The sequence below is a fragment of the Lactuca sativa genome, chromosome 1 (assembly GCF_002870075.4).
Source record: "Lactuca sativa cultivar Salinas chromosome 1, Lsat_Salinas_v11, whole genome shotgun sequence".
NCBI lineage: Eukaryota > Viridiplantae > Streptophyta > Magnoliopsida > Asterales > Asteraceae > Lactuca > Lactuca sativa.
In genome coordinates, this window is record NC_056623.2 from 162,038,766 (window position 1) to 162,064,219 (window position 25,454).

Below are 25,454 nucleotides of genomic sequence, written 5' to 3' on the forward strand. Positions count from 1 at the left end.
AATGTAGTAGCTGATGAATGTATCATAAAATTCCAGGAGTATTTTGGACAAACCCAATACAACCTCTCGCAACAACCATTTTTTGGAAATTGTTGATGAATGTCTCATTATGGGGGTATTCAGCTTTTCTAACATTTGAAATTTGTTGATGAATGCCCTCTTTAAACCCATCCAAAACAGAAAACAAAACCATGCTCATGAAGTTCAGGTCAGGTACTACTTTCATGGGTCCATACGTTTTTTCTGCAATTTATTATGGTTTTTATGAAATTGCATATCATTGCAGCTCATTTTCGATCAGTCTAGAAAAACAACCATTTCCGACCTAGTTAGGAACAATATCAGGTCAGGGCAAAAATTACTTACAAATTACACTTAATTTCTAAGCTTTGAGAGTTTGTGGATCCTAATTCCGAATTGATGATTTTTCTAGAATTTTTCTAAGACAACGGCAAAATGGTCGAATATACAATATTTTCCAGCTTTGGTTATTATGAGTTAAATGGCATCTTAACCCATTAAGTGACAATGAAAATGACTTATAACCTGGAATCACTTGAAATCTAACTCAAATTACAATGTTTTTATGTGTAAAGCAAAAGTACAATAATGTAAGATAGTTATAGACTTAGTGTCTTCTTCTGTTGTCCATTCTTTGTTCGGTTACCCAATGGAATTACCCATCAAGTAGATTCCTACACAATTACCCATCAGGTTATCAAAGACTAATAAATTGATTGGCTTCATCAAGTCTTTGATAAGTTACACAGAATAAAAACAATAGTTTGCTTATTTAAACAATGTAATTCCAGGTAAAACCCATTGGAATTTTTGTTTTAGGGTCAAAAGTTGTTTCAAGAACAACTTCTTTTGAAAAATTACCTCCTTCAACTGAATACATGTGCAATTTACCATCTTAGACTCCCAAAATAGCTTCATTTCCATCTAGGGCAGTTGCACATGAAGTCACAGTAAACCTAAAGTAAATATTCAACAACAAAAGTTCCAAGAATTTATCGCCCGTGACTCCATCATTGTTCCTTGTTTTTGTATACATACCCCAAATTCGAATAATGAAAACTGTAAAAAAAAAAAAAAAAAAAAAAAAAAGTAAGAAAAATGCATGTATGGATTTGCATACACCCATGATATAAGATAATACATGGTAACGCATACCAGCACCTTTATCACATTTAGTAAACCAACTTTAGTGCCATTGCTTCCTCTACTGTTTAACATCAATGGCATGCTTTGATTGTCCCTTTAAATATATATTTTTTCAACTTTTCTATATAAAGTTAAGTATAGAAATCATAGGGGAACCTTTAATTTAGCCTTGTTATAAAAGTATTTCGTAAAACCAAATTGAATTTCTACATTTTGTGGTCAAAACCAGTTCATTTGACTTTCAAAAGTCAGCAGCAGATGTATCACATAATCTAAAATAATAATAATAATCTATAATAAAAAAAGACGACAATATGTATATAGAAACACCTTCCAAGTATTTGAGAGAGGATCCCATGGTGTGTATCCTGAAGAAGCATTGGCTCAGTGAGAGTATTATGTCCCATATAAACAATACGAACCTGAAATTAGATTAAAATATTCATGATTTAATTAGTCGATAGTCAAGGAATCAACAACAAAAAATCAAACATTTAAAATATATACATAAACATAAAAAAAAAAAATAAAAAAAAAAAAAAATAAAAAAAAAAAAAAAACATGTCTTGCTGCTTGAAATGCCCAACACAAACCATTTTTGCTGAAAGAATACTAAAATGAAGAGAAGAACATTAACCCTTGATGAGAATCCCATGAGATATGTCAAAGTATGAAGCTTACATACACATAGAGATACATATGTAATTGAGCAAAATGGTGAGGATTTTTTGGTAAATTTTAATAAGAATGTGAAAAAAGGAAATGGGTTTGTTTTTGGTCTTTTGGACGATAATGCCCCTAGATGATTCTTAACAATGACGTATGCCTTGGTAATGGCCTCCTTCTTATGTTAACAACATTTAACCCCAATCTTTAAATCCCAATAGCTCTAAAATCAAAATTGAAGGTAAAAATGAAATATGTCAAATAGATTCACCAGAGATAGATACCAAATGATATTTACTTTTCATTTTCATAAAAGAATTGATAAAAAAGGTTCACCTTTGTTGAACCATGAAATCTTTGTGCCTAACATTTAAATCTCCAATATTATTGTTGAATTTTGTATCTCTGATTAACAATAACCACAACATGTTAACGAATATTCAATCAACCCAAAGAAACAATAGCAGCTACAACAGAGAAGGATTCAGACATTCCTTTTCCTTCTTCACCACTAATCCTACATGAAAACAAAATCATTAGAAAACATCTCAATTAGTAAAGAAAATCAACAGATATGAGAAAATAAAGTTAATAACTGATCAACATGCCCTACTTTTCGCATAAATATCAGCAGATATGAGAGAGAAGGGTGAGGCAAAGAGTGGAGAAGATGAAAGAATGAGTGATAACTAAAATGGAAAAGGGTGAACAGCACCCGTAGGTAGAGGCTTCATTGAGTAAACCGTTGTAAAAGATCTGCAACAATGTTATTGTTTGGTAATTTGAGCATTTAATGGACATAATATGGTAAAAGCTATTTCTTGCATTAAATGCGTCATTTTCTAAATTATCATTTTCTAAAAAATATGTAAGAATGTCATATTTATTTATACCTTAAGAAGTATCTTCTCAACTTCCGAACATTGAATCCATTCCAACTCCAACATCTTCACTAATAAGACGTGGGTTCCACATAATCAAAGGTCGTGGCTAATATGATGCAAAAATAAGATAATTTAACCAAATTATTTAGTATTATTTATCATAACATAAGGAACAAAAAGAGTGCATTTTTTATCCCGTGTTTTTTGATTCACATCCATTTGTTCTCTTACATTACAATTTACATACATATAAAATAAGACTCACAAATATATCACATGGTGGAAATTCAAAACCAATAAACAACATTTTATTTTTCTATTTTACTGGAAAATGAAAATGAAAAATTACCGGATCATCTGATAAATCGGATGCTATTCGCTCTACATAATCCAACATCTCATAATCTGGCACTACCATCACAATAATTTCATCTTCTTTCTTGTAACACTCGTGTTTCTAACCTAGGCATTAATATTAAGGTGATAGTCTAGGTTAACCTTTATAACTCATTTTGAAGAAATGAAGAAGGAATTATATGAATTCTATATGTTTTATGTGTTTTATGCTTGATTACTAGGGCTTAATTAATTAAGAATAAATATAAGTGTCAAAATTAAAGTGTGAGATAACCCCGATATCTTTACATAAACATGTAGTGGTCGAAAAAAGAATTTCGGGGATATAAAGAATACCAAAATCCGAGTTATAACGAAGAAGTTATGACCTGTCGAAGTTTCGCGATAAACCGGCACGGTGCCGACTGTCGTAAAAAGTGAGTTTTTTGATAAACTACTTTTTAGCCTTAGTGATCTAAACTAAAGTCATAGTATTCGTTAAACCGAGAAGTTCGATAAAAAGAACGCCCAAATCTGACATCGTATGAGGAAGTTATGATTTTTCGAAGTTTCAGCTTAGTAGTAGACAGCTAAAAACTCGAATTTTAGATCAAGTGATTTTTAGCCGACACAACCTAAACAAGAACTGAAGATCTCGTCATTAGTAGCACAACGGTAAAAAGTATGACGAAAACGGACGTCGGATGAAGAAGTTATGAATTTTTAACGGATTTCTTGTCCCGGTCTGTTAAAAATAATAATTAAATAATTAAATTCAAAATTAGCCGACGAAGTCTAAATGGAATTTGTAGAGTGTAATTTTAGCTACGCGTGCATATAAAGAACGTCAAAAACGGAGCTCGTATGCGAAAGTTATGGATTTTAGAAGTTTTGGCACGAAAATCGAGAAAATTCGCATAGTCACGAGTTGCCACGTCACCCTCGCTCAAAACGGGCCACGTGTCCTGCTGAGTCATCTAAGCACCTGGCCTTATCCGAAGTGGTCGACTAAGAAGGCGACACATACCCTCTTGCTCGAGACCGAGCCCTCGCAACATGCCACGAACCCCCTACTTCGGACCCTAGACCTCGGTCCAATAACAAACTGCCAGCGAGGCCCTCGCATGTGCAGACCATGTGCGAGCCATGTGCGAACCACCCTCCCTACGAGCCCTCGGATGTACGACGCGTGGTTTCTTCTCAGCCGTCCGATCAGAAGCCTACCCTATAAATAGAAGGGTGCGAGACCTCCCAGGGGGTATTTTGAAAACTTGTCATTTTTAGCCTCTTTCTCCATATTTCTTTCATATTATCATCCCCCGAAGCCCCGGTATCAATTATAAGCCCCAGAATACGCCACGAAGAGCCCGTGAAGCTCGGAACATTTATCTTTTTGATTTTGAAGCCCGACTTTTGCAGAGTCCGATTTCCCAATAAAACTCCCGGTTTTATTAGAAACAATCGTTTTAGGAAACGAATTGCTGCCCGATTTTCATTAAAACAAGTTAGTGTGTAATCGCTTTCATCCAACACCTAGATATGAAGTATTTTCTATAAAATACGTGCTATGTGTAATTATATTAAGTGTTTATTTAAGGTGACTATTGAATAAATGTTTTATACAAGTTTTAAACTGTATATGTATTTTATCTACAAAATATGTTGGGTAGAACATGGGTAGATGAAATAGCTGATGTGTGTTTAAATGGTGAGAGGCCTCGATATTGTTGTTGTTGTTGTAGTCATCTAGCGGAATATAGATGACGACCACGGACCTTTCTAGACAGTCCAGTGGAACACTAGCAGGTTCGCAACTTGTAGGTGTTGATGACTTAAATGTTCATTGGCGTATTCCATCCCCCTCATGGTTGCCTTTAGGACATGTATGGCTGATGAAACCCCTTAGCAGTAGTGTCCATCTTGATGATAATCCTTAGGCTAGGTCCCTTGTGATAGGTGTTTAGGGACGTAAAGTGAGGACAACGGGAATGGGTAATCAGGGTTATTGTTGATTGGTGAACTTAATAAGTATATTATTATTGTGGGTTGAAAACCCTATATGCTGACCAGGCTCCCAAGCCTAACCCATTCAGTTTTTATGATTATAGGTAGTGGACCCTGAGCATAGTCGGAAGATGATGAGAGATTTTTTTATTATAAGCCATTAGTTGTAAATAACTGTTGAAAGGCTTGTAATGTCTTGTTTATGCTTTTGATCTGTATCGGAACATAACATCCCGAGGTTTTGATATGAAATGAAACTATACATTTCTTAAGGAAAGATTTTGATAAACTTTTATCATGTATGATTTTGGGGACCAATTCCGCAACATCTTTTAAAAAGATTTTTCTGATTTTATTTTAAAAAGCATAAATTAAATCGGTCTTTTCTGGCTGAAAATTTAGGGGATGTCACGGTTGGTATCAGAGCATTAGTTTAAGCAAACTATGAAATTGTAGGATTTCTAGAATTGAACTTAGAATGCTGAGTGATGATTGTGAGATGAGTGTCTACCATGTTTTAGACATGAGCACTAGTTTATTTTAGGAAAGATGTCTAAAATGCCTTTATGTGCTAAATGCTATATGTTGCCATATATGCCATTATTTGTTCGGATCTATGGTCTACTGTCGACCGGATCTGGAAACCTTATGTGTGTAGGATTCTAAGCGTATGATTACGAGATTAGAACTAACATGTAAATGTTTTGGAGTGATAAGGTAATTAACATGTCTAACAAGGATAAAGACCTAAATTCACCTTATTCGGTATATAGATTGTAATGGCAAGAACTCGAAGTGGAGCAGGAAATGCAAACAGAAACCAACAACCTCAACCTCAAGTGGTGGAACAGGTGCCGATAGTAGGAGTTACACCCGAACCCATCACCATGGCTGGAGTACGAACTATGATTCAGATCATGTTGGCTGACCAAAGGGAGGAATTGAGGAAAATGTTGCTGAACAACAGGGTTGAACCTTCAGTTCCTATTGAACAACGTGAATTGAATGACGTTCGATCTGAAGAAGGAAACAACAGTAGATATGTTAGTCAAACTGATCCACTTGTGGTTGGGAGAAATAACCACGAGGGTAGAATGGAGAGAAATGGGTGCAAGTATAAGGATTTTATGACTTGCAAGCCATCGACCTTCACTGGAAAGGAAGATCCTGTCGGAGTAATGGACTGGATCTCGGAAATGGAGTTGGCTTTCATGACTTGTGATTGCCAAGGCAAGTTACAAACCACATTTGCAGTACGTCAGTTCAGGGGCAGTGTTGCTCGATGGTGGAGTACTTTTGGGAAAACCCTAAGCCCTAATGAGCCACTGCAACTAACTTGGGCAGAGTTCTTGGTACACTTCAAGCGCAAGTACTACTCGGCCCAAAACGTACTTAAGTTAGAAAACCAATTTCTAACATTGCAGAAGGGGAGTATAAGCGTTGACGAGTATATGAATAACTTCATAGACAAAATGGAGTTTGCTTTGCGTATTGTCCTAGATGAGTTGGCAAAAATTGACAGATACGCAAAGGGACTTCCATGGGAGTACGCGCTGCCAGTACGTCAGGCATTTACTTTGGAGGCAGTTATTTGGGCTGACAAGTCTGTTGAAGATATGATAAAAGGGAGAGCCGCTAGCAAGCTTGAAGTTGGCGAAAAGAGAAAGTTTGAAGGAACTTCAGGTTCCAATAAAAAGAACAAATTCTCGAAGACTGGTTCGAGAAAATTTGGAGGAGGAGCCAAAGCTAAGTGGTGTGACAAGTGTAAGAAGAAACATGCTGGGAAGTGCAGCGTGGAAGTCACTTGTTACAAATGTGGAAAGCCTGAGGATTATGCCAATGAATGCACCTTCAATAAGAACGTATGTTTTGGGTGCAATGAAGAAGGGCATATTTTGAAGGATTGCCCGAAGAAGAAGGACGCAACAAAACCCAATCTTCCACCAAAGCCGAAGGCGAGATCCTTTCAGATGACACTCGAAGCTGCGAAAGAAGAAGCCGATGTCGCTTCAGGTACCTTTCTCGTAAACGAATTGTCTGCCCAAATTTTGTTTGATTCTGGAGCCAATTACTCCTTTATATCGCATGAATTTGGTAGAAAACTAGCTTTGCCTGTAGATAGGCTAGTTAATGCTTTATTAGTCGAGATTGCTAGTGGCAAGTTTGTACCTGTTAGCCATCGTATGAAAAACATCCTCATTGACTTGGATGGGAATAAGTTCCACGAGGAATTATTGCCTATCGAGTTAAATAGATTCGACATAGTTTTAGGAATGGATTGGCTTAGCACCAATGATGCAGAAATAATATGTAGAAAGAAGATAGTAAAAGTAAACCCGCCAGGGAAAGGGTCGTTTATGGTGTATGGAGACAAACGCAGAGTAAATTCTAGAATCATTTCCCTAATGAAAGCCAGAAAGTGTTTGGCCAAGGGGTGTACATCATATTTAGCGTTCGTGATCGATGCTAAGATGGAAAAGAAGGAGGTGCAGAATATTCCGGTGGTATGTGATTATCTGGAAGTCTTTCCCGAAGATCTTCCCGGATTGCCCCTTGATCGACAAGTAGAATTTCGTATCGACTTGTTACCAGGAATGACGCCGATAGCAAAAGCACCGTATCAATTAGCATCAATAGAGATGAAGGAACTTATGACACAACTTCAACAATTATTGGACAAAGGTTTCATTCGACCTAGTTCATCGCACTGGGGAGACCCTGTGTTATTTGTAAAGAAGAAAGATGGGAGCATGAGAATGTGCATCGATTACGAAGAGCTGAACAAAGCGACGATAAAGAACAAGTACCCGTTGCGGAGGATCGATGACCTGTTCGACCAGTTACTGGGTTCGAGATATTTCTTGAAGATCGAACTTAGGTCGGGATACCATCAACTAAAGGTGAGAGAGCAGGATATTGAAAAGACTGCGTTTAGAACAAGATATGGACACTATGAATTTTTGGTTATGTCGTTCGGACTAACCAATTCCCCAACAGCTTTCATGGATTTGATGAATAGGGTTTGTAAACCATTCTTAGATAAATCTGTGATAGTATTCATAGACGATATCTTGATCTATTCAAAAAGAAAGCAGGAGCATGAGAAGCATCTGCGCGAAGTGCTAGAAGTCCTGAAAAAGGAGAAGTTGTATGCAAAGTTCTCCAAATGTGAATTTTGGATTCAAGAAGTCCAATTTTTAGGTCATGTGGTTAACCAAGAAGGAATAATGGTTGGCCCAGCAAAGATTGAATCCGTGATGAAGTGGGAACAACCAAAAAGCCCTATGGAGATTCAAAGCTTTTTAGGATTAGCTGGATATTACCAAAGGTTTATCCAAGGCTTTTCTTCGATTGCTACTCCATTAACAGCTTTGACCCACAAAGGAGCTACTTATGGTTGGAATGAGAAGCATAAGGAAGCCTTTGAGAAGTTGAAGAAGAGATTGTGTGAAGCACCGATTCTTTCGTTGCCTGAAGGAGTTGATGACTTCGCAGTTTATAGTGATGCATCTGGAGTTGGGTTAGGTTGTGTTCTGACCCAAAGGGATAAAGTGATAGCGTATGCATCGAGGCAATTGAAGGAGCATGAAAAGAACTACCCCACTCATGATCTGGAGTTGGCAGCGGTTGTATTTGCCTTAAAGATATGGAGGCATTATCTTTATGACACAAAGTGTAAACTTTTCACTGATCATATGAGTCTCCAATATCTCTTTAATCAGAAGGACTTGAACATGAGACAACGATGTTGGCTAGATTTAGTCGAGGACTACAACTATGAGATATTTTACCACCTTGGTAAAGCAAATGTTGTTGTTGATGCTCTCAGTCGGAAGGTAAACCTTGAAAAGAAATGGCCAAGAGCGTTGAGAATTGAAGTTGTCTCGACAATTGTGGAAAGTATAAAGAAAGCTCAAGAGAAAGCTTTAGAGAAAAATGACCGAAAGGAAGAACGTTTGGGCAAAACGTTAGTGTTCGGTACAAACAACCAAGGGTAGAAGGTATTCCAAGATAGGATTTGGGTACCTAAGACGGGAGGAATAAGAGATCTTCTGATGGAAGAAGCTCACAAGACCATGTACTCGATTCATCCTGGCAGTACAAAAATGTATAGGGATCTAAAACCCTATTATTGGTGGCCGACGATGAAGCTCGATGATGCTAAGTATGTGGCCGAGTGTGTAAATTGTGCTAGGGTTAAGGCACAACATCAGAAACCATATGGGAGTTTAGAACCTTTACCCGTACCCATGGGTAAATGGGAAGACATCACCATGGATTTTGTGACCAAACTGCCTAGAACAAGGAACGGTCACGACATGATTTGAGTGGTCATTGATCGCTTCACTAAGAGTGCGCATTTTGTAGCAGCCAAAGAGAAATGTTCTATGGATAAACTTGCAAATTCTTACGTGAAGGAAATTGTGAGGCTTCACGGTGTTCCGCTAACGATTGTATCCGTTCGTGACAGTTTTGGAGGAGTCTACAAGAGGAACTGGGTACTAAGTTGTGTTTGAGTACAGCTTACCATCCGCAAACCGATGGTCAGAGCGAACGAACGATTCAAACATTGGAGGATATGCTGAGAGCATATACCCTAGAATTCCAAGGTAATTAGGATGAACACTTACCTCTAGTAGAATTCTCCTATAATAATAGTTTCCACTCAAGCATTAAGATGAAACCTTATCATGCTTTGTATGGGGAAAAGTGTCGAACGCCATCATGTTGGCTGGAAGCTAGGGAAAAGCAATTTAAAGGACCTGAAATAGTCCATCAGACTGCTGAAAAGTTGAAAGTGATAAGGGAAAGGATGTTAGCTGCTCAAGATCGACAAAAAAGTTATGCTGACAAGAAAAGACAACCGATAACCTTTAAAGTTGGAGATTCAGTTTTACTTAAAGTCTCGCCGTGGAAAGGACTTATAAGATTTCGGAAACGAGGAAAGTTAAGTCCAAGGTTTATTGGATCGTTCATAGTTCTTCAGAAGATCGGGAATCAAGCTTACAAGCTAGAGTTACCAGATGAACTGGAGGGTATTCATAACACCTTTCATGTGTGTTATTTGAGAAAGTTCACGGGAGATGTGCCCGACATAATTCCGATTTCTGAGTTAAGGTTGGATGAAAATAAGAGATTGATCGAAGAACATGAGGCAATCGGTGACCGTAAGACTATGAAGTTGCGACACAAGATGGTTGATTTAGTTCTTGTGTGTTGGAAACATACGAATGGACCAAATCTCACTTGGTAAACGGAGAGTGAGATGATGAGTCGCTACCTGCAGCTGTTTGGTGATATTTGATTCCGGGGACGAAATCATCCTAAGGGGGAGAGAATTGTAACACTCGTGTTTCTAACCTAGGCATTAATATTAAGGTGATAGTCTAGGTTAACCTTTGTAACTCATTTTAAAGAAATGAAAAAGGAATTATATGAATTCTATCTGTTTTATGTGTTTTATGCTTGATTACTAGGGCTTAATTAACTAAGAATAAATATAAGCGTCAAAATTAAAGTGTGAGATAAGCCCGATATCTTTGCATAAAGTTTTAATGGTCGAAACAAGGATTTCGGGGATATAAAGAATACCAAAATCCGAGTTATAACGAAGAAGTTATGACCTGTCGAAGTTTCGCGATAAACCGGTACAGTGCCGAGTGTCGTAAAAAGTGAGTTTTTGATAAACTACTTTTTAGCCTTAGTGATCTAAATGAACGTCGTAGTATTCGTTAAACCGAGAACTTCGATAAAGAGAATGCCCAAATCAGACTTCGTATGAGGAAGTTATGATTTTTCGAAGTTTCAGCTTACTAGTAGACAACTAAAAACTTGAATTTTAGATCGATTGATTTTTAGCCGACACAACGTAAACGATAATTGAAGGTCTCGTCATTAGTAGCACAATGGTAAAAAGTATGACGAAAACGAACGTCGGATGAAGAAGTTATGAATTTTTAATGGATTTCCTGTCCCGGTCTGTTAAAAATAATAATAAAAAAATTAAAGTCAAAATTAGCCGACGAAGTCTAAGCTGAAGTTGTAGAGCGTAATTTTAGCTACGCGTACATATAAATAACATTAAAAATGGAGCTCGTATGCGAAAGTTATGGATTTTAGAAGTTTTGGCACGAAAATCAAGAAAATTCGCATAGTCACGAGTTGCCACGTCACCCTCGCTCAAAACGCACCACGTGTCCTGCTGAGTCATCCGAGCTGCTAAGTCATCCGAGCACCTAGCCTTATCCGAAGTGGTCCACTAGGAAGGCAACACGTACCCTCTTGCACGAGACCGAGCCCTCGCAGCATGCCACGAACCCCCTACTTCGGACCCTAGACCTCGGTCCAATCACAGACTGCCAGCGAGCCCCTCGCATGCGCAGACCATGTGCGAGCCACCCTCCCTGCTAGCCCTCGGATGTACGACGCGTGGTTTCTTCTCAGTCGTCCGATCAGAAGCCTCCCCCTATAAATAGAATGGTGCGAGACCTCCTGGGCGTATTTTGAAAACTTGTCATTTTTAGCCCCTTTCTCCATATTTCTTTCATATTATCATCCCCCAAAGCCCCGGTATCAATTATAAGCCCCGAAATACGCCACGAAGAGCCCGTGAAGCCCGAAACATTTATCTTTTCGGTTTCGAAGCCCGACTTTTGCAGAGCCCGGTTTCTCTATACAACTCCCAGTTTTATTAGAATCGATCGTTTTGGGAAACGAATTGCTGCCCGATTTTCATCAAAACATGTGAGTGTGTAGCCACTTTCATCTTACACCTAGATATGAAGTATTTTCTATAAAATACGTTCTATGTGCAATTATATTAAGTGTTTATTTGAGGTGACTGTTGAATAAATGTTTTATACAAGTTTTAAAATGTATATATGTATTTTATCTACAAAATATGTTGGGTAGAACATGGGTAGATGAAATACCTGATGTGTGTTAAAATGGTGTGAGGCCTCGATGTTGTTGTTGTTGTTGTTGTAGTCATCTAGCGGAATATAGATGACGACCACGGACCTTTCTAGACAGTCTAGTGGAACACTAGCAGGTTCTTAACTTGTAGGTGTTGATGACTTAAATCTTCATTGGCCTACTCCATACCCCTCATGGTGGCCTTTAGGACATGTATGCTGAGGAAGATCCTTAGCAGTAGTCTCCATCCCGATGATAATCCTTAGGCTAGGTCCCTTGTGATAGGTGTTTAGGGAGGTAAAGTGAGGACAACGAGAATGGGTAATCAGGGTTATTGTTGATTGGTGAACTTAATAAGTATATTATTATTGTGGGTTAAAAACCCTATATGCTCACCAGGCTCCCAAACCTGACCCAATCAGTTTTTATGATTACAGGTAGTGGACCCCGAGCATAGACGGGAGATGATGAGAGATTTTTGATTATAGGCCAGTAGTTGTAAATAACTGTTGAAAGGCTAATAATGTCTTGTTTATGCTTTTGCTCTGTATTAGAACATGACATCCCGAGTTTTTGATATGAAATTAAACTATACATTTCTTAAGGAATGATTTTGATAAACTTTTATCATGTATGATTTTGGGGACTAATTCCGCAACATCTTTTAAAAAGATTTTTCTGATTTTATTTTAAAAAGCATAAATTAAACCAGTCTTTTCTGGCCGAGAAATTAGGGGATGTCACATTTCTCCACAGGCTTTCGGTCACTTAAGCTGGATAAAATAGAGACCAAAAAGAAATAATTTTCCTTTTTTGGACCTATACAAAAGAAATCAACTAACCACAGGGACCAAATTTGTAAATTACCTAGCAAAACTGAAAGTGGCATCATTCCATCTATACTTCAAAAGAGCAGCAGCACCAGCATCTGGAAATATTGCTTTGAGTATCTAACCATAACCATTTATACGAATTAGCAACTTGAATCAGAAAATGTGAGTAAATGACCGTTTTACCCTTCTACTAACCTGACATCCAGTTTCCTGGATGAGTGCATCCACAAAAATTCTAGATAGTTCCCAGAGTTCAGCCTGAGCACCTTCATCATCAAGAAACTGCAACTATGGAATCAAAAGCTCCACCTACAAAAAATATCATGAATGTGATATTTTGACATTGTCCTATTTAGTTATCCTTGAATTTAGCTTCAAAAAGTCACAATAGTTTACAAAATAAAAGTAAAAAGCATTCAAGTCACAAAGGGTATATTTTTCTTTAGTATTTGATATGGTGAAGAGTTTGTAGAACATACAATGGCTCTCATCCCTCCTGCAGACACAAAAGCAGCAGTTGCTTCACTTGATTGTCGAACTTCACCATTCAAATCAGAAGGCAAGCAACTGAAACACATTTCTCAATTTCCTCAACTGCTTTCACAAATTCGCATTTTCACAATTCTTTTTTGAACTTCAGATTAATGCTTCAACATTTTCAATAGATTTCGTATAGAAGGGATCAAGGGAAATATACACAAGCTTAACTTCAAATTACGCAAAAATTTGAATATCGTAACTAAAGAATTGTTTAAATAATCATGAAAGAAGGCATTGAAAAAATGAGATTCACCTGTCACCTTCTTCTTGTTCTTTTTTTGTTTTATTTTCATTAATTTTTATCTATTAGAAATTAATTGTCATCGTACAATGATTGAGATGGCAAACGGGGAACAAGCCGTGCCGCTAAGCCTTTTTGAATGGTGATGAGATTTCCTTAAATTCGTCATTTGAAGATTTTCCTTCAAACTTGTCAAACTTGGCATATGTTCTAGAATCGAATGGAGGTCTTTGGATTGAGATTCCGTTAAGGGAGGTCTGGTACGGGAGGTAACAGAGCAGGAAGGAGACGGTAAATTCTGGTTGACTCCTGAGAACGGATTCAATAGGAGCAGTATATTCCACCTACAGAAGTACAACTATTTCAAAATCCACCAAAATAAATAATCAAATTGTTTCGATCAGATTACAGACTTTCTGAAGTGAAGAGACTTATAGTTGTGGTGATTGATGTAGGCCAGGGGGTCGAAGCATGGAGAGGATGCAAAGTGGTAATGATAGCAAAAGCGAGATGTTTAGCGGTGGTGTATGTCAGAACATAGTCGATCAATAAGGTTGATCGCTGATTTAATTGAGAGATAATTTTCAATTTAGGGCAAAATAGATGAGCAATAGAAGAAAATGAAACCGATTCAGTAATGGAAAGCCATGAAACAAAAGGGATCGTCAGAGTGGTACAAGAAAGAGGAGTGTCGGAAATCACAAGAGACATGGAAGCCTTTCCGGATGAAATTAGGAGGATATTGAGATAAGAAGAAATAGGCAAAGGCGGTGGAGAGGAAGTGATAGATATTGGGGGAGAACGGCAACAACCGATTTTGAGGAAGAGAAGATAAGCATCAGCCAAAGCTCAAATTACAGGGGCAAAATCAGAAAGAAGAAGGGGGGAGAACGGCGACAAACGATTTTGAGGAAGAGAAGATAAGTGTCAGCCAAAGCTCAAGTTACAGGGGCAAAATAAGAAAGAACAAGACTTCAGTGCGCGGCAAAATAAGAAAGCAAAGACTTCCGTGTGCAAATAAGGAAAAAATGTGGTAGAAATGAGAACTGGCAAACTTTTCTGTTCACCAAGGCTTAGCAACTAATAGTATATATAATGCAATCCCTAAAAACAAATTAATTCCAAACTTAACTCAATTTGCCACATCATCTAATAGAAACATGACAATAGACCTTAAACGATCATTACTCTGAGAAATTTCCTTCAAATGTTTTGCAAGCTCTAATAGTTTACTTTCTAACACTTAGTGGTATTGTTTCTTAACTTTTACCAAACTACCCTCAGCTTCAATCAACAAATTTTGAGCCTAGAAAATCATATAATGTTAATATTACATGAATGTCTAAAAAGAAATAACTACTATGTATATGCATTTAGCATAACACAAAGAGTAAACGGTTCAACTTTATAAACTCAAACTTTTTAGACATGCTAGTATTTTTTTCCTTCTAAGAACTAATAACTATATTATTTTAAAGAGTATGTATCACTCATAGCATATAAGCAAACTTCTAGATAGCACATGGTGAGCATGAGGTCTCCATATTTGAATCGGTGTCATCATCTTGGCATGCCCTGCTTTCAAGAACATGAGAAAAAAATGGTTAGCATATTTCCAAATGGTTGGCTTACGATTTAATTGACAAATGTAAATGGGACTTTTACACATTTTCATTGGTCCTCCAATTTACATTTGCCATTTTTTTCATCGATTGTCCCCTCCACGATTAAAGAAGATGGAAAAGTTAGCGGAATCCCCCTCCATGGTGTGACAACCCGAAATTTATTCCGTCACTTTTAACCTCTCCTTCCGTTAATAAGCCTCGCTTTATTAAACTGTCCGTTAACCTTTTGGGCTGGTTAAATAATTTGGGACTTTTATAATGACTTGGTAAGTGTTGAAACAAATTAGAAACACCCTCATTTATCCCTAGAAAAGTTTTAGTGTCAACCAAGTCAAAATACGACCATTTAATCGGGTGCGACCAAAAGCCCCGTTTAACGTTAGTATCGGGTAGATTTCTACTGAGCCACAAGCTCAACCCCAATGAAAGGGGGAGTGGACTCCATTCACACTCTTTCCACTCTCTCTCTACACTCTCTCTCTACAACTTGTTTTCGAGCCAAAATGCCCATTTCGAGCCCCAAACTAGTAAGTAATGTATCCTAACTTGTTGTGTAGCTTAGTTAACATGCAAATTCGTGTATAAGACATCAAATAGGGGAAAATTCATGTGATTACGGCCCAAGAACATTCTTGGACCGTGAACACCCTTAAGTGGGGTTTTTAAGCCCCAAAACCCCTCTAAACTACCCCTAGGGCTTAGATATGACTTGTGGACTTACACCTTCGAGCTTAGAACACCAAAACCTTGCATTTTGGAGAGTAACCATGAGTTTACGGCCCAAGAGCACTCTTGGACCATAAACCCCTCTTCATAGGCCGTGAACACTCTAAGGTGTTAAAATTGCCCTTAAACACCTCCTACGGCTTGGGAAAATGTCTAGAAGCAACCCCCATTGAAGTAAAGGCATTAAACATCAAAGAAACCAAGGATTTAGGAGTTTATGGCCGTGAAGCCCTACAGGATTGGTCCATGGGTCGTAAACCCCCAAAAAGTGCCTAAATGATGCCCTAACTTCTTCATTTGACTTGGAAAAATGCATAGAACTTTATTTCCTACCATTTAAGACCTTAATACACCAAAGGAATGAGCATAAAGGATCTTACGGCCATAAACTCCTTGTTTAGGGCCGTAAACCCCTTAAATAGTCCATTTGGAGCCTTAAACCCCTTCATATTCCTTATATTTGGACCTAGCCTAATTCTACGAGTGAGATGAGACCTTAAAGCATCCTAGAACACCCCCACCATGAGTTTATGGCCGTAAACTCATGGGGATATGGTCTTAGGGATGTAAACTCTATAAAGAGTTTACTCTTGAAGAGAAAACTCCCTAACAAGGCCATACACTCCCTTAGATGTTACCCGACACACCCCTAGCACATAACCAAAGTGTTTTCCGCTCTTTAGGATGCGTAAACGTGTTTAATTAGTGTTATATTTACTAATTGTATGTAAACATATGTTATCATATGTTAATAGGTCACTAAGTGTGTTCAAGTCTTTATTTGACACCGAGCACCCAACCGGCACCTCCACCCGATCCACTTACAATAGGTGAGTTCATACCCCTGAAATAACTTTTTAAATGTTTTTACATGCTTTTATGGGGGGGGGGAATACAAGTTAAAACATGCTAGTTATCATCTCAATCATATGTGATTAATAACCCGCATGTACAAGGATTTATCACACTTTCAGTTGTTTTACCAAGTATAATACTGTAGATGGTTTTCCAAAATGTTTTTACTTGTTTAATTATTTTCTCAAATTATCTCTCGTGCTGTGTGTTTTACTTCTAAACCAGTTACAGCAGTGTTTTAAACAAAGGTTTTCTTTACTTATATTGTGTTATCAGATTATAAATGTGTTTATGAACGGTTTTTAAAGCTTGTTTTACGTAACTATATCATGTCGGAAATTCTTATTTTTAAAGGTTTTTTAAAAGGTTTTACCAAAGTCTTCTTCTATACTTCAATACTCCTATACTTCTATACTTATGTTTCATTAAATGCATGCCTGTACTTGTATAGTAATATAAATAATGTTTAAAAGACTTAGGAAGGCTAGTTCGCCCTATTTCCTTTTCCTCGTTGGGATGTGGTCTGGTGGGTATCGGATATCCGTCCGAAGATCGTTTAAACATTAATTATATATCTTGTATACACGTATAGACATAAAGGTTTACATCGGCCAATTCATTTCCCTTGGGTAGCAAGGGCATCCTTCCATTCATCATTCATTGATCAGAGACACTAGTAAATATTATAGGAATAGTTAGGAGGTTCTATTCACTCTTTCTAGTACGAGAATTCCACATGAGTCATTTCATATGCAAGTCTATGTCATTTCTCCAGTGACTCTATTAGTACTCAGAATATGAGATGCATCTTCAAGACACGGATCTCCCCATTGTCCAGTTGGTAACCAGAGTCTCCTGTAGGGAGAGTGGGCATTGTGTGTATAGATCTATACGGTACTGACACTCTTGCACCCTGACTGCTAGCTACAATCCACGGCCTACCAAGCCAAGGGGTGACAAAAGTCATATTTATTCCGACGCTTGTAGGGCGTCAAGTACTCTAGTGTCAATCAGTATGGTTACGTGTATCTCCATGTTTACCTTATAATTCATGGCCTTAAGGTGGCGAGAATCTAACACTGTATTCTTGAAACAACCCACTTAGGACTTTCCGTTTGTTTTAGACCTTGCTAGCTGTATCTTTCATTTGATACTGTCTGGGGTCTATGTTTCTCTGTTTTAGACCTTGCTAGTTGTATCTTTCATTTGATACTGTCTGGGGTCTGTGTTTCTTTGTTTTAGACCTTCCTAGCTGTATCGTACATTTGATACCGTCTGGGGTCTGTGTTTTCTTTTGATAGACTGAGCCAGGCGTATCATTCATTTGATACTCTCCTGGAGTCTATGATTTCTTTTGCCTTAGTCAGCAGTATTTCTGCTGAGGCATATGTTATTTTCCCCTAGTATTCTACTAGTGATTTTCTCCTACTCTCTTTAAAGTCAAATACCGTATTTTGGTAATGATAGTGTGTAAGGGAAAATTACTTTTTACATCATAACTCTGTCGAGTCTTGGTAGAAGACGGGTTTTATTTAGAAAATATAGGATTTTCAAGAAAGGAGGCTAATACACTGTTGATTCTAATCTACAACTTTTCATAAAGTTATTTTGAATAAAATGTATACTTACACAAATGACACTAAATACTTATGAACTCACCAGCATTTATAAAAATGCTGATACTCGCTTTCAAAATAACTTGTATTCTCAGGTCAGCAATAGACAGGTACATCCCGGGAGCTTTTGTGAAACCAGCTTAGAACCAAGCTGCATCTATATTAGTTTCTGTATTACTTTGATGTTTCTATGCAATGTAAACTATGTAAAATTATTACTATTAATGCACTTGTTGTTGTACTTTGATTACTATACTGCATATGTTGTAATAATTGACATGACGTCATCCACCCCAGAACGTTTCCGCCGTTCCGGTTTTGGGGTGTGACAGATTGGTATCAGAGCATTGTTTATAGTGAGCTAAGTATATCAATTCATAAAAGATATAAAACCTATAAATACATAGGGATAAAACACGCTGACCAAGAATTATACTATAAAATATAACCATATTTTATCAAAGTATAAGAACATCCAGAATCTAAACACCCGAGTAAAGTATCACAAGAAGAACAAGAATAAAAGTCTTCGGATGTCGAGCATTACCGTCAAACCTGGGCAGATATGTAATCGTAAGCCGGAATAAATGTAACGTGATCAACTACATTTATTCGAGATGTGATGAACGTGTGCTTGGGAGTGATAGTGGTGTTGCAACAGGTCTGAAACTTACCAAATAGGAATGCTAGAGCCAAACATAAAGTTTAAAATACTATGGGAGTATTTTGGAATACTAAAAGACTCACATTAATCCCAGAATCATATTCAGAAGATAAGAAACAAACAAGAAATTAAAATACAATAGGGGTATTTTAGGATCCATAGATAACCTTGTGTGAAGAACTAAAAAGACCCTTATTGATATACCTATACAGAGGGTATACTCCCAAGGTTATATATAATAAGGATCCCATAGACTAAGAATGTGTGGTTTCGCTCTACTTCCTTTTCCTCGTTGGGATGTGGATATAGAGTAGTATCACATATTCGAAGGCCTATCGGATCTAAGCTGTATATGATTTGTGTACCCTATGTAATTATAGCAGAACTCGATATGGATCACCCAGTGAAATGTTAATAATCTCTTAGGATTCTTTAGACATTTCCATTCTCGCACGAACCCTGTAGAAAACCCTATCCACTTTAGTATTCGATAGAAGAGTTGATTCAGACCCAGAAGAGGTTCATTGAGAAGATTTCCAGTTCGGAGATAAATGAACCAAGACAAAACTATTGAGACCACCAAGTGCCTATACCTTTTTAGGGACATCGTTGGGAAATTCGCCTAAACTTCCGAGATTTCCAGTCATCCATCCTGAAGCGATGACACTTAGAGTCGGGATCAGAGGAAAGGCGGAGTAGAGATTCAATATGTCTATATGAGAAGAGAACGCTAGGTAACTACCCCGAAGGAAACCAACACCGGTCCCAGTCAAATATATGAGGTAGACAAAGGGAGCCAGTACGTGGAACCCGAGAAGTGTGTTTTCCTTGTGTATGTCACGCTAATACACCTATAAAATAATACAATTTAGTGAGTTTGTGATTACACTACTCACGTTATGTGTTAGGTAAATCGCCTTTTCCTGTCGCAATTAATACGATTAGAGTGGATCCCAACACCTCTATTGAGAGTGTTTAGCCATAAGTCTTCATGAGCCTTTCTTCCCACGGTCTTCGTTCCGAACTGTTCTCAGATTCTTTCCAAGCCGGAGAGTGAACCTTTCCCAGTATAAAGGTAACTTAGTAGGAACGAATCCCGTCTTATGACTTTTCCGATACTCATACTCCTACCTTGATTACCCGGACTAGATCATAGGGATGTAGGTCGACACTCAGACAACCAAAATCTAAGGCGCGGGAAAAATTTATGCCTAATATAGTAAGGATAGATACGTCTAAGGGTTAACCATCGTCTCTCACCAACTGTGTTCCTTTCCGTGTATGAAAACCATGCCCCCGAAGAAGCGTAACCAATCCAATGGCAAGAAACCGACTCTCCTACTCAATGAAGCTACGTTCGAAGCTGCAGTCTCTGCAACACTAGCAGTTGTCATGGCTCAACTGAATGCTAACAACGCTAATGTTAGCAAGATCCCTATCGGGACTTCCGATCCTAGCAATGGATAGCGGCAACCAACACCTGCATACCCAACCACCCAAGAACGTCATCCAACTCCACTGAAGAGAAAGTTCAAGATCGAGGAGGGAAGTACCTCGGCTCAAGGACCTTCCGAAGGGTAACGATCTGAGACAACCAATACCCCTGCCAACCCTTCCACCTTGACTTATTTAAGACCATACCTAGGAAACCTTCCCCACTGCAGCAAGTGTAGCTACCATCATCATGGTATATGTCGGGAACTCTTTTGTGCTAGGTGCAACATGAAGGGGCATATTGCTCGCGTCTGCAGAACCCCGGTTGAGTTTTGTAACACCGTAAATTTCAAAACAATTTTTCATTTAAAATAATCATTTTATTCTTAGAAACACTTGTTTAGAATCTCATTCATAATCGGATTACAAAACATAACTCCATTTTCACTTGCATAGAAAACCAGGATCCTCCAAAACATAACTCTTTCCCTGGTGTGTACAATCAAGCCGGTGCCGTCCCGTGATACTGAAAGAAACCTGAAAACAACATAACACAAAACACTGTAAGCACGAAGCTTAGTGAGTTCCCCAAAATACCACACATATAACACATATAAGCCACTCGAGGCTATAGCTCTATGGGTCCGTGCACCCAAACTCTGTGAACCCTCAGGTTCTAACTCTGTGAACCTTCCGGTTCTAACTCTAGGAACCCTTCGGTTCCAACTCTACAAACATGCACAGCATAAATCACATAGAAATAATGCAGTACAACACATAACATACATAGCATACAAATACTCTGTCACATAACTCTGGTTACCTACTCAAGGTAAAGTATAGTGAGAAGACTCACCTGGCAAGCAAAAGCAGATATCTCCGTACTCGGATCTCGAACTCGCCACCGCCTAACACGTAAGGCAAAACTCTCATGACTATAACTCTCGAGTCTAGAATCAATCCTCTCAATGCACCCTCTTAAGGGTAAAAGACTATTTTACCCCTCTCTTGGCCCAAAGGCCAGATCGCTGACCAAACCCTAAAAGTCAACGGTCAACCCTTGGTCAAAATCAAAGTCCTCAGTCAAAGTCAACCCCTGACTGACCCTACTCGCCGAGTCAACTCTATGACTCGCCGAGTTTCTATAATCAAAACTTCACTCAATCCGCGACCTAACTCGCCGAGTCACTCCGAGACTCGCCGAGTCCAACAACTCTGAGTCCACTTCGCACACAACTCACCGAGTCATCCCTTGACTCACCGATTCTCGACTCAACCAGGGAATATCGGGACTCTTCGACAAGACTCGCCGAGTCCAAGAACAGACTCGCCGAGTCCAAGACTATCATCAACCTACTCGCCGAGTTGTTCATACAACTCGCCGAGTTCCAGGCCATCTTCATCTAACTCGTCGAGTACACCCATGTGACTCGCCGAGTACCACCGGTCTGAATCCCTTCAGAAGCATTCCAGGCCATGCAATTGCTCCAAAACATAGATCTAGCCTCCTACCACTCATCCATCACGTAAAGTGGCAAACTTTTCGTGAATCCAAAGAGATCTAGGCCATTTGCACATTGGGCTAGGGTTTGGGACATGAAAGCTTCACTAAACACTCCAACACAGGGACTTTCATGCTCTCTGATTCTTCTCCCTTCTAGATCTGAGGTAGCAACCTCAGATCTAACCTCTAGACTTCCATTACATCCATAGACAAGTTCCCACAAACCCCAAAATGAAGAAACACATAATAACAACCCAAGAACGAGATATTACCTCCAAGAGATGCCCCAACTGCAATGTAATTCGAATCCAAGCAGAGCCCCTTGCTCCAAGCCTTCAATCTCCCAAAATTCCTTCAACAATTACTTCTCCAAGCTCCAATCCACTCAACAATGGTGCTTCTCCGCGATTTAGGGTTTTCTGGAGCTCAAGGGGGTGATAAGGAGGCTGGGAGGAAAACATAATGTTCTTTATATAGGGCTCAACCCCGAGAATTAGGGTTTTCTTCAATCAGCGCCTACTCGTCGAGTCCTCCTCACTGACTCGCCGAGTCGGCTACTTAGCACGCGACCCAGTCGCGACTCTACTCGCCGAGTCCATCCATGGACTCGCCGAGTCACTCTTTCACAACTTACTCTTTTAGCCCTTCAACTCTACTCTTGATATTTCGGGATGTTACAATTCTCCCCCACTTAAATTATGCTTCGTCCTCGAAGCCTATGGCAACTCAACTACAAAATACTCCCACGGCGCGCCACCTGGCCCTAACTGGACCAGGTTCCTCAAGGCATAACCATCAAACTCGAACTCACTTCCTCTTTCCTTGCGGTGTCCTGACCACCGTCTCAAACCGGGCACCGGCTGTACCCTCTGATAATCACACTCAACAATCGAGAATTACTCGAGATGTATCACTGCTCCAAATCTTAACAACCGCTCGACCCATAAGGGCTAGAAAGCCATGAACCATCGGATCCCCGATCCGAATCCCACTTTATCCATTCTGCTGACAGAAAGACCCACTCTTCAATCTCAGAGCAACTCCCACGAGTTCTCCTCTTGCAATCACATACGCATGCTGAACTTGCCCAGTACCCTCGGGTTGGGAAAAACCCGATGCACTGATGATATCCTCCAACATCCCCCCAGGATGAACCACTAGTACATATCCAATACCCTGATCAGAATCAAGCTGGGAGTCCCCGACTCCCTCCCTGCATTCATCCTGAGACTCTTGGCCCTACTCTCACGGAACCCCTTCCGCGTCCTTAGCAGACATCCCAACATGATGTCATTCCATACCACTGTCACAGACACAATGTTCAACCACCATACTCCAAATCATCCACTCTCACTACTACTTTCACTTCCATGAACCAACACTCCCCCCCCGGGGGTTACACACCTTTCTCTTCCCTTACCCAGGGAAACCACTAGCCAACCTTGCCACTACTCCATGTATCACACATGCTCTGGATCTGCTCGCAAGGGCCCTCGGGTCCATGCGCTACCTCTCCCCAAGAAATGAGGGTCCGACACCTCCTCCCATGCAACAGCTCAAAGGGTGGCATACACATGCACTAATGATGGCTGTTGATATAGGATAACTCAACTAAAGATAAATACGTGCCGCAACTCCCTCCGAGATCTAATACACATGCCCGAAGCATGTCTTCGAGCGTCTGAATCGCTCGTTCGCTCTGAAGTGTCCTCAGACATCATCATGATCCAAATAACCCACTAACTTCTTCCCCGTGACCACTATCCCGGCCCAGGGACGCGCAAGTCACAAAATTCTCTTTTCCTCATGCGAGAAAATACAATCCAATCGAGGATCGCCTAAACTCTAATCTCTGGTTTCTGCTGCGCATCTCACCGCATCTCCCGACAGAGACGGTGACCCCAATCTTGCCCCCGGTTCAACACCCAGGCTCCAGAACTCAATACTTGGAATACTCAAGCCCAAAACTCTTCCACATCATACACTGATCGGAGATCATTCCATCATCACATTCTCTTGCCATCTAGTGAGTACTACGGCTCCCCGCAGTATCACAACACCCTCTAACTAGTGAGTACTACGGCTCCCCGCAGTATCACAACACCCTCTGACTAGTGAGTACTACGGCTCCCCGCAGTATCACAACACTCTCTGACTAGTGAGTACTACGGCTCCCCGCAGTATCACAACACTCTCTGACTAGTGAGTACTACGGCTCCCCGCAGTATCACAACACTCTCTGACTAGTGAGTACTACGGCTCCCCGCAGTATCACAACGCCCTCTGACTAGTGAGTACTACGGCTTCCCGCAGTATCACAACACCCTCTGACTAGTGAGTACTACGGCTCCCCGCAGTATCACAACACCCTCTGACTCCACTAGATCATGCTCCGCAGACTATCACAGGTAGCTACCCATACTCGGATCGAATACACATTCCAGACTCTGGAAGCAATCGACATATCAAAATGCCCACCCTTGCGAAGTTCCATTCTCTTAATAATCTCCCTGGATGCCCATACTCGAAGGGCTCCCACTAGATCCGTAGATACCTGATACACCACAATTCGTTTCAACTCAAGATTTACAAGTAACTCCGAAATAAAGGTATCATACCCGGATACCTCAGAATATCCCAACAGAACATCACAAGATCCTGCCACAACCACTGATTCCCTTACTCCCAATACTATACACTCACGACAATACATATCCTTTGAATCCCATAATAATTTCTGATGTCACACGATGCGCAACTTCAGTGCATCCAAACACTCAATTGGAATACAAGGAAGGCGCTAACCCTTCAGAACACACTGATGATCCTCCGAAACCCTTTTTCTACCGCTCAAAATCCAAACAAGGATACACATACTGACCCGGGAGTTGGCTGCCCAATCATTCTCTATCTACTTGCAACAACACTGACCACCAAACACCTGCCGTGGAGACATTCATCATTCTCAACAAGTACTTCCCGCATTAACTCACTCTGACCTCTTTCCTCGATCATCGACATCTCTGGTCTCATGATTTCTTACAGCAGATCTCTATACTCCACTTATAACTGCTTCTGACAAATCTCTGCTCTCTTACATACTGTACCCGGTTCTCCCCCACTTAGGGTTCGAACCATCACCAATTAGCACGCAACCAACCCACAACTATTTTTCACCAGCGAAATCGCACCTGCCCCAGGAAAGTGCTACACAACGCCCGATAATTCCTTCTTAAGGAAGTCAATCGACCTCATATACTGTGAACCTCTGATGAACTCCTCAAGAACTTTTCGCCACGACTGCCTCTAGTCGTTCCAAATCTCGTACCAATCAAGTACCAAACAACTCAACTGCTCAATAACATCCCTGGCTCATAGACCGAACCACCAAAATCATTGTACCCCTCACCTCAACTCATCAAACATCGCTCCAACACCGGGATC

At 39.7% G+C, this 25,454-nt stretch overlaps 1 pseudogene; it reads right to left on the reverse strand.

Moving 5' to 3' along the window:
• Positions 1-882: 882 nt before the first annotated feature.
• LOC111902301 (uncharacterized) lies at positions 883-13,383 on the reverse strand (annotated as a pseudogene).
• Between the last annotated feature and the right edge of the window lie 12,071 nt (positions 13,384-25,454).